Below are 15,461 nucleotides of genomic sequence, written 5' to 3' on the forward strand. Positions count from 1 at the left end.
GATATCATTAGATCTGGATGGATGAAGAGGATGCCGAAAAAATAGCTTTTATCACACCATTGGGGGTGTACCGCTATAAAATGATGCCATTTGGTCTGAAGAATGCTGGGCCACTTATATGAGGGCTATGACAACTATTTTCCACGACATGATACACAAGGAGATAGAGGTATATGTGGATGATGTCATCATCAAATATAAGAAAAGTACAATTTGAAATTGAGTCCCGCAAAATGTGCCTTCGGGGTCCCCACAGGAAAATTATTAGGATTCATCGTCAGCCGTCGAGGAATTGAGCTAGACCCATAAAAGGTCAAGGCTATCCAAGATTTTCCACCTCCAAAGAACAAGAAAGACGTGATGAGCTTCTTGGGACGTCTTAATTACATCAGCCACTTCATAGCGCAGTGAACAGTGATATGTGAGCCAATTTTTAAAATGTTAAAGAAGGATGCCGCAACCAATTGGACTAAAGACTGCCAGAACACTTTTGATAGAATTAAAGAATATTTGTCCACACCTCCAGTCCTGGTCCCGCCAGAACCTGGTAGACCACTGCTACTCTATCTCTCCGTATTAGATGGGGCTTTCGGTTGTGTCTTGGGACAACACGATGAGACAGGAGGGAAAGAGCAGGCCATATACTATCTGAGTAAGAAGTTTACACCCTACGAATCCCGGTATTCTTTGCTGGAACGCACCTGCTGTGCTTTGACCTGGATAGCCCAGAAGTTGAGGAACTACTTCTGTGCCTATACCACATATCTCATATCAAGGATGGACCCTCTGAAGTATATCTTCCAAAACCCCATGCCTACAGGGAAGCTGGTAAAATGGAAGATATTATTGAGTGAATTCGACATCGTCTATGTGACTCAGAAGGTGGTTAAGGGACAAGCATTAGCAGATAATCTTGCGAAAACTCCTGTAGGGGGAGAATAGGAACCACTAAAAACGTATTTTCCTGATGAAGAAGTATCATTCGTAGGAGAAGATATCGCCGAAGCCTACGACGGGTGGAGAATGTTTTTTGATGGAGCCGCAAACTTCAAAGGAGTGGGTATTGGAGCCGTTTTGGTGTCAGAAACCAGCCAACATTATCCGGTATCCGTGAAACTTAGATTTCCGTGCACCAATAATATGGCAGAATATGAGGCTTGCATATTGGGGCTCAATTTGGCCGTTGACATGAATATCCAGGAATTACTGGTAATTGGCGATTCAGATCTGCTGGTACATCAGGTGTAGAGAGAATGGGCTATAAATAATACCAAGATATTACCATATCTATATCATGTGCAAGAGATGATGAAGAGGTTCACGAAGATAGAGTTTAGACATGTCCCGAGAATCCAGAATGAGTTCGCAGATGCATTGGCCACTTTGTCCTCCATGATACAGCATCCGGACAAGAATTTCATCGACCCCATTCAGGTAAGGATTCATAATCAGCCAGCTTACTGCGCTCATGTTTAAGAAGAAGCAGATGGGAATCCATGGTTCTATGATATCAAGAAGTACTTGGCAAAAGGAGAGTACCCGTAGCTTGCAAATCATACTAAAAAATGCACACTCCGAAGATTGTCCAACCATTTCTTCCAAAATGGAGGAATTATGTACATAAGGACTTCAGACTTAGGATTATTACAATGTGTTGACGCCAAGGAAGCTTCCAAACTACTCGAAGAGATACACTCTGGAACATGCGGACCACACATGAATGGTTTCATTTTAGCTAAGAAGATACTGAGGGCAAGTTATTTTTGGATGACTATGGAAACAGACTGCATCAGGTATCTCCAGAAATGTCATCAGTGCCAAATACACGCAGATATGATACGGGTGCCACCAAATATACTCAATGCAACGAGTGCACCTTGGCCTTTTGCCGCTTGGGGAATGGACATCATTGGACCAATCGACCCTGCCGCTTCAAATGGGCACATGTTCATTTTAGTGGCCATAGACTACTTCACAAAATGGGTCGAAGCTGTATCCTACAAATATGTAACCAAGAAAGTCATCGCAGATTTTGTCAGAGATCGTATTGTTTGCCGATTCGTGGTTCCAGAGTCCATCATCACCAAAAACGCCGTCAATCTCAACTGTGACCTAATGAAAGCTATGTGCGAGACCTTCAAAATAAAGCACAATAATTCTACAGCATACATGCCTCAAATGAATGTAGTCGTGGAGGCTGCAAACAAGAATATCAAGAAAAAACTGAGGAAGATGGTAGACAACCACAAGAAATGGCACAAGAGGTTACCATTTGCCTTATTGGGGTACCGTACCATAGTCTGCACGTCAACCGGGGCAATGCCTTACCTATTGGTCTACGTTAATGAAGCCGTCATTCCCGCCGAGGTAGAAATTCCCTCCCTAAGAATTATACAGGAAGCTGAACTCAGTGATGCAGAGTGGGTAAGAAGTCGCTATGAACAATTAGCTATCATTGACGGGAAAAGAATGAATGTAGTGTGTCATGGTCAACTTTATCAGAACAGAATGTCCAAAGCTTTCAACAAAAGGGTCAAACCTAGACAGTTCACACCGGGGCAGCTGGTCCTGAAACGAATCTTTCCACATCAAGATGAAGCCAAAGGAAAATTCTCACCCAAGTGGAAAAGACCATATTTGGTTCACAGAGTACTAATAGGAGTCGCACCTAATATTTCACTTGCTAGGCAAGCCAACGTTAGAATAGTTTTTATCCATTTTTAATAATTTAAATTAATTGATTCCAAGTAAACTGAATAAACTGAAATATAGTGAGAAAACCCATAATAACAGCAATATATAGATACAATCCCAGAACAGGTGTCACAAGTGCACGAGCGACTAAAATAATACAGATAATGGTCTGAATAAAAATAACACTATTTGAAATGCAATAAACATCTACGACAAGGTAGAAGGGGACTTCAGGGCTGCGAACGCCGAGCAACTTTACCTCAAGTCTCCGCCAGGTAATCAATCCGATCAATCTACTGACCGTCGCTAGAACCGACTTCAAAATCTGCACAAGAAGTGCAGAGTGTAGTATGAGTACGACCGACCCCATGTACTCTGTAAGTGCCGAGCCTAACCTCGACGAAGTAGTGACGAGGCTAAGGCGGGTCACTTACAATAACATGTACGTAGTAATAATAATAATAATAATAATAATAATAATAATAATAATAATAATAATAATAATAATAATAATAATAATAATAATAATAATAATAATAATAATAATAATAAAAATAATAATAATAATAATAAGAAACGTAGGGAAAGTAAGGCAGTTAACTTATGAAAATAAACTCATTCCTCGAAATCAGTAAAATCAGAAATATCAGTCCTCAGAATCTCGTACGAAAACACTGAAAGCTAACACAATGCACAATAAATACCAAGCACACAATCTGTTGCGGCGCGCAATCCAATCCCACCGTACAAACACAATCCTCCCTTATTTTACCATATCAATATCAAGAATAACATGTAAAATCCGTTACGGCGGGCAACCCGATCCCACCATATAATCAGAATCAATATCACAATCCTCCTTTATTTCACCATATCAAAATCACATGTAAAATTCGTTGCGGCGTGCAACCCGATCCCACCATATCAATATCAATCCTCCCTTATTCCACCTGTTTCGGCATGCAACCCGATCCATAAATAAAATCAATAAATGTAAGCAAATCAACAACTCAATTCATAAGAATCTATACAATTAAAGAATATGAAAAACAAGCCATAAGGGACCTCGTACCAAATCAAGGAATGCTACAATTAATACAAAGCAACAAAACAAGTCAATATATGGCAATTAAAGTGTACAAGTAAGACAATTAAGGTAAGTAAAAATTAATCATGGGAAAAACGAACATTTTAACATGAGAGAAATAAGTGACAAGTAGCAAGTTAAGGCATAGGAAGCAATTAAAGCATGTAACATTTAAGACATGGAATAAAATAATTAATGAAATGCGGGAAAGTATGAAAACAAGTATTTTGACGGCGTATATACACTCGTCACCTCGCATATACACTGCTACACATGTAATTCACATAGCACATAGCTCAAGGGTTGCTAATTCCCTCAAAACAAGGTTAAACCCAATACTTACCTTGCTCCACAAGCAAATCAAAGCTCAACCGGGGCTTTTTCTCTAAAATCTGCCTCCAAACCAATCGAATCTAACCAAAATCGACTCAACAACATCAAACAATGCTAGGGAAATCAATTACAATACATAAAGTTAAGATTTTTACACTTTTCCTAAAAAGTCAACCCCGAACCCGCTTGGTCAAAACTCGAGATTCAGACCAAAACCCAATTACTCATTCACCTCTGAGCCCGATTATGTGATTAGTTTTGAAATTCGGCCTCAATTTGAGGTCTAAATCTTAATTTTACAAAAAAACCTACCCCCCCCCCCCCCCAATTCTTCTCAAATCCCTAATTTTCTACCATGAAAGAACATAGTTTAAGGTTAAAAATTAATGGATGTTGATGGAAATGGAAGAAAACGAGTTAAGGTATACTAACCTATGAAATGGTGATGAAATTTCTCTTCAAAATAACCTCTAGGCCGAGCTCTAATGAGAAGATGGTGAAAAATGGATGAAATCCTGATTTTTTGAAGTTTAAATGACTGGGCGTCAGGTGTTCATTGCGTTCGTGAGATACCTGACGCATTCGCGAAGAGCACTGCGCAGTTTTCCATCGTGATCGCGACAAATTCTATTTGTTCGTGCAGGCTTAGCCCACCTCGCCATCGCGTTCGCGAGCCTGGGCTAGCGTTCACGTAGAGTAAAGGTTCCATTCCTAGTTCCCCCTCCTATCATTACGCGTTCGCGAAGGAATGGCCGCATTAGCGAAAGGCAGACCCCCCACTGCTATGCGTTCGTGACCATTGATCTCGTCCAATTTCATACCTCAATTCAAGGTTATGAAACGGTCGAATGCAATGATAGTACCCAATAAGAGTCGGGGTCAATTTCTATAGGGAGCTATATATGGGAGTTAAGAGTATATATTGTAGATGTGAATTTGACTATCTCAATTTACACTTCCAAAAATTGGAGTTGTTTTTAAGTCTAATTTAAAACTAAGATTGCAAAAGTTTTTGTTGTTTTTCAAGTTTTGTAAAAATCCTAGGGCTATGACCATCACCTAGGTATTTGCCTAATGGGATATAAACCTTAATGCTTGTTTTATTGATCGGGATGTATTATAGCTATCAACACTCAATTAGACACTCAATACCTTTCGGTCTTTCTCAAGTACAAATAGGTATTGCGCAAAATGGTTGATAAAAGCTCAAGTCGTGTTGTTACTATCTCTAGGTTGAACCCTTTAATTGGGATTATCAATCTCTTGATTGACCCAATTCCTTGTTAGCTAAGTTTTCTCACAATATAAAAAACTACTAAAAGAAGTAAAGAGAAACGGCTACTGTAGCTGCTGATGTCACAAATTAACCTAAAATTGTGAAACTCGTCTATTTATACAAGGCTGGAAATTTCGGATAAAAATGCCCTTCGTGAGGTTCTGCGGCCGCACAAATCCATGTGCGGTCAGCAGATTTCTTCAAGTTGTCAGGAGCTGGAGGTCTGCGGCCACATAATTCTGATCTGCGGATGCAAGACATTCTTTCTACAGTCCGTACTTTTACATCTGCGACTGCACTTGATTTTCTGCGGTCTGCACTTTTACATATGCGTCCGCACTTGTTCTTCTGCGGTCCTCGCTTTTACACATGCGGCCGCACGGCACTTCTTCTGCAGCCACACAATTCCTGTGCGGTCCGCACTTCTAAGGAACTTGGAATGAACATTCTCTGAACTTTTGTTCCAAGCCATCTTTTGCGGTCGCACAATTCATGTGCGGACAGCACTTTGCTCAAATGTTTGCTGGCTTTTCCTTCATCATCTGCGGCCGCAGATGATATTCTGCGGTTCACACTTCTGATCTTATGTGCCTTTTATGGCCTTGAGTTTAGATTACTCTTTTTTGAGTTGGATTTCATCTCGGGAGTCCATCTTCCAATATTCTTGCAATTTAATTAGCATATTTTATCAGTTTTCGGGAACACAAATAAATTCTTTCGGACTAAAACAAAAGCTAAAAGGCGCTAATAAGTAGTCAAAATCCACACTTATCAACTCCCCCAAACTTAAGTTTTTGCTTGTCTTCAAGCAAATAAATTAGTTCCCACTTTCACAAGTTCAGGGCCATTCCAGCTACTCAAAGGTGAGTCATTCAAACATCAATTAGGACCAACAATTACCCACACCACTTATGAATTATCAACAAGGCAACAAGTTAAACTTTTATGCACAAATAGTTCTAATGTGACACTTGAGCATCAAGAGTTGACTTTACTTATCGAGGAAGCTCGCTCTTTCATGTAGGTCATTGTGGATCCAAAACTTCTCCTCCTCTACTCTCCGTTTGCGTATATCTCTTAAGAATTTTAGCACTTAATCCAAAGAGTTTCTAAAGGTTCACTCATCTCTCTCAAAAGAATGTTGCATGTACAGCTTTAAGTACCATAGGCTCGCCCCTCATGTAGATCACCACTAATACAAGCTCACTTGGCTTGAAATCATGTAGGGCTTTTTCGGAATGCAATGAAGGCTTTTGGACTAAGGTTGGATATGTTATGATAGAGTGGGTTCATCTTTCCTTAAGCACTCCATTTTCTGTTCTCGGCTCATGCTTTGCCAATTCTTTGAGGCATTTTTCTTTTCCTTGGGGGAAACTAGAGACACTTAACATCACTCTTTCTTGATTATGACATTCATTTTCTCCCCCTTTGATTTCTCCATGCTTTGCAATATTACTTTTCTTTGAATCCCTTTAACTTTTCCACTTATTCACATTCTTTTTGCATTTTTCTTTTGGCTCTTTCCCTTTCATCATTTCTTTTCTCTTTTTGTACCTTGATACCTTTTCCAAGTTCCTCATCTATCCCCTAAACTTACTTTTTTTTAAGCCAATTGTTTCACAAAAGTGTTAAAGAAAGCTCGGGTGCCAAGAGAGGGTCACAACAAAACGGGTAAAAGCTTATAACATGGTTAACAAATGAGAAAGGTTTGAGGCTCAAATGGGTTAACTAGGGATAATAAGCGCATAGTTAAGTATGTTGGTACCAAGTGAAGCATTTTTGACTCTTCGAGCATGACTCAATTAGGTATTTTTATTCATTACTACTACTATTATTACCTAAATACCAAAAACGGACTCAATCCCTTAAGAAGGTTGTCACACCATCCATCGTTGGGAAGAGTCACCCGGTTCACACAAAAACTACCTTTGGAAAGAACCGTGGCATTAAGAAAACCAAAAGCTTATTATCTACTAAAACATGAAAAAAAGCTATTAAATAAAAAAGAAGCTACTTAGTTAAACACTAACTAGTAAGAAAACAAACATAAAAGAAGCTACAAAACAAAAACTATTGAAAGCGTAACTAATATACATAATGAGAGAGTAGAGAGAATATATACATAATGAGAAAGAAGAAGAAAATAGTATTAAGTTAATTACAGGCCAAATGTCTCATAATCACCAAAATATATCAAATAAACTCCACACCCCACCCCCACCCCCACCCCCGCCCCCACCCCCCGAATAAAAATAAGCATTGTCCCCAATGCTTAACAAAATAAGAGTAAAGTAAGGGTCAGAGTGAAGAAAACTCCTTATGGCTCTATGGCCATCTTTGTGTCCCCAGCAGCGGCACCGACCTCAGCCCCATCCAATTGGATCTCATCATCCTAAACTCCGGGAGTGGCTGGGTTGGTGAACATCTGACGTACTGCCTCGGCAGTGTCAGAAGTAATGTTTGTCTCCTCAGACTGGACAGCTGGTGTTGTAGGTGTTGTAGGATCTAGGCCTAGGTGGTACGGGTCAATCAACATGTCAAATGGAATGTATCCTGCTGCCGCAAGCTTCGTAACCTGGATCCGAAGCTCGTCCACTGACTTCTTAGAGGCCTGCTGCTTTCTCATTTTCTTTACCTCTTTACCCAACTCTTCGATCACTGACCCATGCTGCACTAAAGTGGCCATGATTGTGTTCTGATTTTGCAGGAGCTTCTTCAAGGTTTCTTCAATTGTGGGGGGAATCTAGGATGCCTGAATGGATGATTATGCTGCAACATGATTGGATATGTCAGACAGCTTTGCAGTAGCTGTTTGCATCAAGTTGTTGAGGCTCGCCAGTGTTTGGGAGACTCGCAGCACAGAAAGTGGAGCAGTGGGCATAGGCACCGGCTTCAAAGCTGATATGGAAGGCACTTAGGCTGAAGTGGAGGGCATGTCGGCTGTCTCTGTAGCTACCACCGATGGCTCATCAGATTGGCCTATGGTGGTAGTCGGATGACCCTTTCTCTTAGGGTTGTGTGCATCCATTAGAGAATACCATGAGAAGGGCTTCTTAGCCCGAACCTTCGTATCAAAATCTCTCGGCTCCACCCGTGCATCTGTAAGGTACTCAGTAATGGTGTTGGGATATGGGTACGAGGTATCAACTTGCCTGGAGACCACAGACATATTAGCCAACATAACGGCACCCAAATTTATCGGGTACCCGGCCATGATAGAGGCGACTAAAACTGCCCGCGGGATAGGAAGGTTTGTTTTATTCTGGCATAGGTCTAGTCTGCTGCAGACAAAGGTCTTCCATCCCTTCGCCTCAAAGTTTAGGGCATTCCGCTGAATAGGAACCCCTACTGTGAGACATGGTGGTGGTGGCCCCGGAGCTACAAGAATCTCAGCTAGCCATGAGCGAGTTGCATCTCCCATTGCCAGATTCTCCATGTACTGTGCAGGCTCAACATCATCAAACCCCAAGTAGGTGTTCAATGTGTGCTGGTCAAACCGCACTTTCAGATGGCTCACTTTGGTCACTTTGGTCACTTTTATCCCTTTCTTTATGTGCGCCACATTGGCATAGAACTCCCGGACAAGATACTCCTTTGCGTCCACTACGCTCTGGGTGAACCAACTCCACCCATTCCGCTCTCGAAACTGCCTCAAAACTGCCGGATTGTACTTTTTAAGGTCTTTCAGTTGGAATTGTCGCTCAAGAGTGAGCGATCTCACTGGCCACCACCCACGGAAACTTGTAAAGGCTGCCAGACTAACGAACCGGTCCTCCCAGACCTCTTTTTTCTTCGACCGCTCAAGGCCGGCAACTGTAGTATCTCCCCCTCGGCCATCATCTGGAATGTCATCCACTATAGTCATCGGTGCCTTAAGGACAGGTGTAGAGGAGGGCTCGGAATCCTGACCGGTACTCTCCGAACCCTCGGAGGTGCTATGTGGTGTGGAAGGCTCGTCCCGGAGTTGATATCTTTCCGGTGGCTTTAATTATACAACCTGTTTTCCTTGAACTGAGTTGCCCTCCGATGCTTCCCTAGATGGGGCATAAGAACTGGATTCTGAGGGCTCTGCATTTCTTCCTCAGCCGGTTGTAGCCTTCTTTGTGATTATATTTTGGAGGGAGAGGGGTAACGTACTTTTGCCTCGGCCCTTGGAAGGTTCACCCTTCCCCTTTTATGTATCACCTTTGCCTCGTGATCTAACCATTGTCTATACCAAGCAAAAGCAAGTGTTACCTGTAATTCAAGTACAAACATACTAGAACACACCAATGAAACAGTGAACACCCTAGTGTAAAACATGATTGCAGGGTAGGGGAGTTTGGTCTGCAGAATAATCAGTGCGGCCGCAGGTTGGGCATTGCTGACCGCACAATTTTCATTATGTCCACAGAGTTGAAAGTGTGGTCCACACAATTGTCAGTGCAGTCGCACAATTGGAGTGCGGTCCGCACATTATCTTTTGCGACCACACATCAGATATCATCAAAATGCCAACTCTCTGATGACAGAGAGTGGGCTATTTTGTGGCCGCAATCACTTTTCTGCGGGCGCGATGGGATTTATGCGGTCCGCACAATTTTTTTTACGGCTGCAGAATCAATCTTAACTAAGGTACCATCATCTCAACTTCTGCGGACCGCACAATTTCTTGTGCGGCCTCATATTTCAAAACAAAAACGATATGAATTCTAGGGTTAACAATGTTTTGCACAAATTTGACATGGTGTTAACATTTAAGCATGAAAATCAATTTACCCATTCCCCTTGGAGAAATTACTAGTTGACCCACTACAGTTTAAATCTCACATGGTTGTAAAATTAAATTCTACTGATAAATGGCCTAAAACTAACTAACAAATTATAAATTAAACTAAAAATTGAAAAATTCTACAAGTAATTGAGGCATACCAGATATAAAGTAGTGCAAATGAGTGATCACAGATATTGATTGTGTGTGGCAGATGATTTAACAGACGATTTCAATATTTCAGATTTGTGAGTGCTTAGAGAGGGGGGGAAACTAAACAGTAGACCTAAGTATACTATTTATTACTGGACGGTCTGACTAAGTGACAAAGGGAAGAGTGCGGCCGCAGAATTCCTAGTGTGAACCGCACTCTATTACCTGGGGCTCAAAAGCCCTTGATGATCTGCGGTCCGCAGAATTTGCAGTGCCATTCCGTAAATTTTTGTTGCGGACCGCAGATTTTGATGAGCGGCCGCACTTTGGCCATTTCTCTAACAAACCAACTTCAGAGAGTTTGCATTTTTCCCTTTTAATTTGTGCGGTCCGCACTGTAATTGTGCGGCCGTAGTTCCCTTTTGCTGTAGCAATCACAATTGTGCGGTCAGCGCAATGTACATACGGTCCGTACTTCTTTCCATACTTAGCAAATTGTTTTGCCACAATTCCTGTAAAGTACATTCATCCCTGCAACACACTTCAAATCCAATTAGCACAAAAATAACACCTATCTACAAAAGAAGAAAAGAAAAGAAAAAGAAACAAGGGTTGTCTCCCAAGAAGCGCCTGATTTAACGACATGGCACGACGAAGATTACCATCATTTGAAATGAATAACTGCCACCACGTGGCCATCATCAACCTTTCCCAAATAATGCTTCACCCAGTGACCATTGACTTGGAATACCTCATCATTTTTGTTCTTCAAGTCCAAAGCACCAAAAAGTGTCACACCCACAATTTCAAAGGGACCACTCCACTTAGATTTCAGCTTTTCAGGAAACATCTTCAACCGTGAGTTGAACAATAAAACAAGATCGCCCACCTTGAACTCCTTGTTCTGAATGTATTTGTTATGAAGGTACTTCATCTTCTCTTTGTACAAGGATGAACTTGCATATGCATGGTACCGTAACTCAACCAATTCATTCAAATATCCAACCCGCAAGTTAGCGTCTTCATCCAATCAAGATTCAACTTCTTTAAAGCCCACATGGATTTGTGCTCAAGTTCTACCGGAAGATGACAAGATTTGCAAAACACCAACCGGTATGGAGACATCCCGATAGGATTTTTGAAAGCAGTCCAATAAGCCCATAGTGCATCATCAAGCTTCTTTGACCAATCCGTCCTATTAGCATTCACTGTTTTGGATAAAATACTCTTTATCTCCCGGTTTGAAACTTCCACTTGACCGCTAGCTTGTGGATGATAGGGAGTCGTAACTTTATGAGTGACACCATACTTTCCAAGTAAAGTGTCAAAAGCCTTGTTGCAAAAATGCAACCCCTCATCGCTTATGATAGCCCACGGAGTACCAAATCTTGTAAAAATATTCTTCTTCAAGAACGTCACCGCACTTCTCGCTTCATTGTTGGGTAGAGCAATGGCCTCAACCCATTTAGACACATAATCAACTGCGACCAAGATATAAGTGTTTCCACAAGAACTCACAAAAAGACCCATGAAGTCAATACCCCACACATCAAAGATATCAATCTCCAACATGGTAGTGAGAGGCATTTCATTCTTCTTCGAGATTCCACCGGCCCGTTGGCATTCATCACATCTTTTCACCATATCACTTGCATCTTTGTAAAGAGTGGGCCAATAGAAACCACAACTTAGCACTTTGGCTGCCGCTCTTGCTCCGCCTGGTGACCACCATAAGGCGAAGAAAGGCAAGCCTCAAGAATAACATTTTGCTCTTCGTTCGGTACACATCTTCTAATTACCCCATCCGTACAAATCTGCAAAAGGTATAGATCATCCCAATAATAATCTTGACAATCTCGTTTGAGCTTTTTCCTTTGATTTGAAGAGAAATCATCCGGGATGATTCCACACACAAGGAAGTTTGCTAGATCCACGAACCATGACACCTCATTCATTGAAATAGCCAAGAGTTGCTCGTCGGGGAAGGAGTCGTTGATTTCAAGGCCATCATGCGGCCTCCCCTCCTCCTCCAAACGAGACAAGTGGTCCGCCACTTGATTTTCACTCCTTTTTCGATCTTGGATGTCAATATCAAACTCTTGCAACAATAGCACCCATCTCATCAACCGAGCTTTTGAATCTTTCTTGATCATAAGATAGCAAAGTGCCGCATGATCCGTATGAACAATAACCTTTGCACCCATCAAGTATGGGCGAAACTTCTCAATTTCAAATACAATGGCAAGGAGCTCTTTCTCTGTAATGGTGTAATTAACTTGGGCATCATTCATGGTCTTACTAGCATAGTAGACCGGATAAAAAATCTTGTTGATACGTTGCCCAAAAACTGCTCTAACCGCTACATCACTAGCATCGCACATGAGCTCAAAAGGGATACTCCAATTAGGAGCGATGATAATGGGAGTGGTTGTCAACTTGTATTTTAGCAATTCAAAAGCTCTCATGCAATCGTCATGGAAGTGAAACTTAGCATCTCTCTCTAAAAGCTTGCATAACGGGTTCACCACTTTAGAAAAATCCTTTATGAAACGCCGGTAGAACCCCGCGTGACCTAAGAAACTTCGCACGCCTTTCACCGAAGTTGGAGGTGGAAGTTTAGAAATCACCTCTATCTTTGCCTTGTCAACCTCTATGCCATTCTTTGGAATTTTGTGGCCAAGGACGATGCCTTCCTTGACCATGAAATGGCATTTCTCCCAATTTAGTACCAAGTTTGTTTCTTCACACCTTGCCAATACTCTATCCAAATTTTCCAAGCAATCATCAAATGAATCCCCGACCACTGAGAAATCATCCATGAAGACTTCAAGGTAGTCCTCGACCATATCCGTAAAGATCGCCATCATACAACTTTGAAAAGTCGTCGGTGCATTACATAAGCCAAATGGCATCCGCTTGAAAGCGAAACCCATTTGGACATGTGAAAGTTATTTTCTCTTGATATTCTGGCGCAATAAGGGTTTGGTTATAGCCCAAATATCCATCTAGAAAGCAATAGAAAACACGACCGGACAACCTATCAAGCATTTGATCAAGGAAGGGAAGTGGAAAATGGTCTTTCCTCGTGACTTTGTTTAGTTTGCAATAGTTCATACACACTCTCCACCCGGTCACCGTTCTTGTAATTGGTGACCACTATTATGCCTCATTCTTTGGGACACATTGCACCGGAGAAGTCCACGAACTATCGAAAATGGGGTAGACAACCCCGACATCTAACCACTTGATGATCTCCTTTTTGACCATGTCTTGCATGGCTTTATTGATTCTCCTTTGATGTTCAATGAATGGTTTGGAATCTTCATCCAATTTAATCTTGTGCATACAAAATGGGGGGTTGATCCCCTGAATATCCGCCAAAGTCCACCCAATAGCTTTCTTCCTCTTGTGGCTCACCGCCAATGTAGAGTCAACTTGCACGTTAGTCAAACAAGAGGAAAGAATAACTGGTAAAGTAGAACAAGGGCCAAGAAATTCATACCTAAGATGTGAGGCAATGGCTTCAACTCCAAGGTAGGAGGATCTTCAATTGAAGTCTTTGTAGTAGGAGTTTTCCTATTTTCAAGATCCAAGGAAAGTTTCTGGGGTTCATAGTACACTCCATGAAGCCATCCATCTCATCATCATCAAAGTTAAGCAAGACGGCCTCCAACATATCACCCACATTAATCGTGGCACTTGTATCATCAATAATCACATCGCTCACCAAGTCCACGAAAGAACACACTTCATTATTATTCGGTTGCCGTATAGATTTGCATACGTGGAACACCGCCTTTTCATCACCCACCCGGAAAGTGAGTTTTTCGGCTTCCACATCAACAAGAGCCTTCCCCATAGCAAGGAAAGGTCTTCCAAGAAAAATCAGCACCTCATAGTCCACTTCACAATCAAGGATAACAAAATCCGCCGGGAGAATGAACTTATCAACACGAACCAATACATCTTCAATCACTCCCCGGTCTCTTCATTGTACGATCGGCCATTTGTAATTTCTTAAATGTGGGTCTTGGTTGCCCAATTCCCAAGGTATTGAAAACTGAATAGGACATCAAATTGATACTCGCCCCAAGATCACAAAGAGCTTTGGAAAACTCGGCACTTATAATGGTACAAGGGATTGTGAAAGCACCGGGATATTCCAATTTAGGAGCCATCGAATGCACAATTGCACTCAATTGATGAGTGACTTTGATAGTTTCAAAATTCATCGACCGCTTCTTTATCACCAAATCCTTCATAAACTGTGCATAACCGGGCATTTAATCCAAGGCTTCAACTAATGGCATATTTATTGAGAGACTCTTCATCATGTCAATGAACCTTTTGAATTGGTTCTCACCGTTTCGCTTGGCAAGCCTTTGAGGATATGAAGGGGGTGGCTTAGGCAATGGTACCTTAGCCTTTTGCACTACTCATTTCGGTATGTCAATAACATGATCTCTAGACGGGTTCACTTCCTCTTGAGTCCCTCCCACATTGTCATCAATATTAATCTGCACTTCATCATTTGCTTGCACTGCATTGTTAGGGATCTCCTCTTCTTCTACCACATGCTCATCATCCACAAGTTGCCTTTGACTTGAGGTGGGTGCATTCCCACCTCTTCCACTTCTTGTAATAACGGTCATGGCATGTCCCATATTATTCCCACCCGTTGGGTTTACCACCATGTCACTTGCTAGTGCCCCCCTTAGGATGAGAATTTAAAACTTGAGAGATTTACCCCATTTGCACTTCTAAGTTGCGGATCGATGTGTTGTATGAAGCAAGTTGGGCATCGAAATCTGTATTCTTCTCCATCATTTGCTTGAACATGTTCTCTATATGGCCCATTTCATTGTTGGAAGAGCTAGGACCATGGGAAGGGTAAGGAGGTGGGTTGCTCGGTTGTTGATACATCGGGGGCCTTTGAAAACCCGACCCCCAATTTCCTTGATTGTTATTCCACCTACCTTGATTGTTGCCTCCCCAATTGCCTTGGTTATTGTTGTTATACCAATTCCCTTGATTATTGCTTCCACTCCAATTGCCTGTATTAATGTTGTTATTCCAATTGCTTTGATTGTTTCCACCACTCCAATTACCTTTGTTGTGAGAATTTCAATTACCTTGATTATTTTGAGGTCTCCGTTGTTGTTGGCTAG

Source organism: Nicotiana tabacum, chromosome 12 (assembly GCF_000715075.1).
Source record: "Nicotiana tabacum cultivar K326 chromosome 12, ASM71507v2, whole genome shotgun sequence".
Classification (NCBI taxonomy): domain Eukaryota; kingdom Viridiplantae; phylum Streptophyta; class Magnoliopsida; order Solanales; family Solanaceae; genus Nicotiana; species Nicotiana tabacum.